Genomic DNA, 3291 nt, shown 5'->3' on the forward strand with positions numbered 1-3291 from the left:
GGGAAATCTAATGCTTTATTGGTTTTTCTTTTTTCTTTCCCTCCCATCCTTCCTCCTTCCTCCCTTCCTTCTTTCCTTCCATTCTCCTTCCTTCCTTCCTCTCCTCCTTCCTTCCTTCCTTTCTCTTTCTTTCTTTCTTCCTTCCTTTCTTCCTTTCTTGGTAGATATGATAATTCTGGGAAATAAATCCTCAACCAGAAAAGAGAAGAGGGAAAGCATCCAATAGATCTCTTCCTCAATTTTTGCTCTTCAAAATTCTTTCTTTTCTCCTCTTTAACATGAACTCTTCCTCTCAGTCAGACTCTATTAGCGATTGTAACTGCTTCCTGTAGTGATCTATTTTGGTTTTGGAGACACTTGTTCAATTTGATTGTGATAGTCCCTGAATATGGGAACTTTGGAATAGAAACTGAGAATGAGAAAACTTGTAAGGGTAAGGAAAAAATATAGCTCCTAATAAAACCACAAGAGAGAAATATTAATATTAATTAAGTACCATCAGACTTTTGACTTCCATATGATGAGTTCACAATGTTGAAGAAAAAACTCAGTATAAAGTAGCAATATTTGCTAGTATAATATGAATGTGTACTTATTTTTACACTTTTTTACAACTAAACAAAGAGAGTAATATCTAGCTCTTTCAAGTGTTTAGATCTTTAGAAATCTTACTGCACTCTGAGAAAACTATTTGTAGTCCTTTTTTTTTTCCCCCAAGTAATCTCTATACCCAGTGTGGGGCTCAAACTCCCAACCCCAAGATCAAGAGTTACATGCTCTCCCAACTGAAACAGCCAGGTGCCCCATCTAGTCCTCTTCTTTTTATTCTGCCTTCACCTGAATTCTTTGCACCTGTCACTGTTGGTCTAAATATAGGATGTTGGGGAATTTGAATCTGAGCTATAAAGAAGAGTCAAGTGATGAGTAAAGTGCGCATCACCCCCCAGAGCAGACTCCCGCTCCTATCAAATCCTGGTAATAGAATCCCAGTTAAACACATCCTGCTGGCCTTTCACAATAAGTCAAGACTTTATTCCACCACCAACTTCCTGCTCACAAACATTGTCTTTAGAACCTCCCCAAACAGAGATAACTGAAAGTCATTTTGTCACCATTGAGTTTGAACAAAAATCAGTATTATGATGGGTTACCTGTGTCCTAACTAGATCGTATTTTACTACAATTTACAATTACATACAAGCTTGTTGCAAATTCCCAGAAACACATCCACCTACTGCTGTTTTTGTGAGACATGAAATATATTTTCAAAAATTCTTTTAGTAAAATAGTCTTTCCTTTATTTGCATTCCTGGTTAGACAGCTGACAGTGGTTTTCAACCTCTTGACTCTCAACAAGGCAGTTTTTTCTTCTCTTTGACTTATTATGCCATTTAACTTGAAAAGAGGCGACGCATAAGAGAGTAGTTTCATTGTTAGAGGTGGAGCGATCTTAGTCTTTGGTCTCAGCAGCAGAAATGAGAGGACGAAGCGGACTTCATCATTTAGAAAGCATCACAATAAGATGCCCTCGCTGTGTCGCCACTGTGGATCTAAGGCCTGTCACCTTTAGAAGTCACCAGAGGCACATGCGGCTATGCTGACAAGTGAAAGAGAAAGGGTAACTGGAGTGCCAAAGCTAAAATACCATTTGGCCAGTGGGGTGAGGCACCTAAAAATTGTATACCACAGATTCAGGCCTGAATTCCATGAAGGAACAACACCCAAAACCAAGAGGCCAGCTGTTGCAGCATCCAGTTCATCTTAAGAATTTCCAGGATTTAGTCATACGATGAATGTTGGTTTAAGGGAAGCCTTGGTGCTTCAGTCAGTTAAGTGTCTGTCTCCCCACTCAACTGGGGTCATGATCTCAGGGTCCTGGGATGGAGACGGGCGTTGGGCTACCTGCTCAGCAGCGAGTCTTCTTCTTCCTCTCCCTTTGTGATCTCTCTTGCTCTCTCTCAAATAAATAAATTAAATCTTTAAAATAAATAAGAATAAATCTTAAAAAGGATGCAGCAATTTCAGAGTTTTTTTTTTTTTTAATTGTTTTGAGTGCTGGAGTGGAAGGGTATGGGAGGAATGGGGTGGCTGGATGATGGACATTGGGGAGGAAATTTCTTATGGTGAGTACTGTGAATTGTGTCAGACTGATGAATCACAGACCTGTACCCCTGAAACAAATAATACATTATATGTTCATAAAAAAATAATAAATTGTTTTGAAGATTTCATTTATTTATTTTGTGAGAGAGAGTGCACATGCGAGAGCAGGGAGGGGACAAAGGGAAAGGAAGAGGGAATATCTTAAGCAGACTCCACACTGGGTGAGAGCCCCAGGCAGGGCTCGATCTCACCCCATAAGATCCTGACCTGAGCCAAAATCGAGTCAGTTGCTTAACTGACTGAGCCACCCAGGCATCCTGCAATTTAAGAGTTTTTAAAGATGAAAGCAGATGTTCTTGAATTTAAAGTTACACCACACTAGGAGTCCTCACAGTGAGAGTTTACATGGAAAATGAAAAAAAAACTCAGAGTTATATAATATCTACAAGAAACACAAATTCAGGTAGGCTAATTTTTAAAACCAAGATTGCAAGAAATAAGTGGAGTGATTTTGTTTGTTTTCTGAGCAGGTTACTTTGTTTTGGTGGTCGTTGGGGTGATGGTTTGCATATGTGTGTATGTAAGTGTATTATAATTATTATTATTCTGCCACTGTGAAAAAAAAATCCCACTATGCTAAAAACATGTCTTTGAGATGATAGTAAAGACATGTATTATGCTATTTAACTATGGCTACTCTTATTCTCCTGAATCTTAATTTTAGGAGATTTTATTCAGAGCCAAGTTTCATAGTCTATAACTATAATGAAATTAAATATTGTCCTAAAGTTAACATATGAAACCTGACTTCTAAAGGAACCGACTATCGGGGCCTACAAAATTGAAGAATGATCATTTATTTGAATTTTACTAATGTATAAAAATGCTAGCCAGCTATTTTGTTATCTCTAACAAGAGTTAACCAAAAAACATAAGTGAAATCGTACCAAAAAGGAACTCAGTTTAATAGCATCTAACCCTGAGACGGTGAGAAATTCCACCATGTGACAAAATGACTTTGAGGTGTTCCTATTTGGGAAGGTTCCAAAGACAATCTTTGTAGGCAGGAGGTTGCTTGGTAGTTGGAGAGAGTCTTGACTTACTGTGAAAGGTCCACAGTGTTGTGTTTAATAACTATTTTTTTTAAGATTTTATTTATTTATTTGACAGACAGAGATCACAAGTAGG

The 3291-nt window shown here is 38.0% G+C and overlaps 1 pseudogene; it reads left to right on the forward strand.

Annotated features, from left to right (window-relative positions):
* The first annotated feature begins 920 nt into the window (after positions 1–920).
* Positions 921–1765, forward strand: LOC111142022 (annotated as a pseudogene).
* Positions 1766–3291: the final 1526 nt, after the last annotated feature.

The sequence above is a fragment of the Enhydra lutris genome, unplaced genomic scaffold, assembly GCF_002288905.1.
Source record: "Enhydra lutris kenyoni isolate GAN:26980312 unplaced genomic scaffold, ASM228890v2 scaffoldscaffold7, whole genome shotgun sequence".
Lineage (NCBI taxonomy): Eukaryota > Metazoa > Chordata > Mammalia > Carnivora > Mustelidae > Enhydra > Enhydra lutris.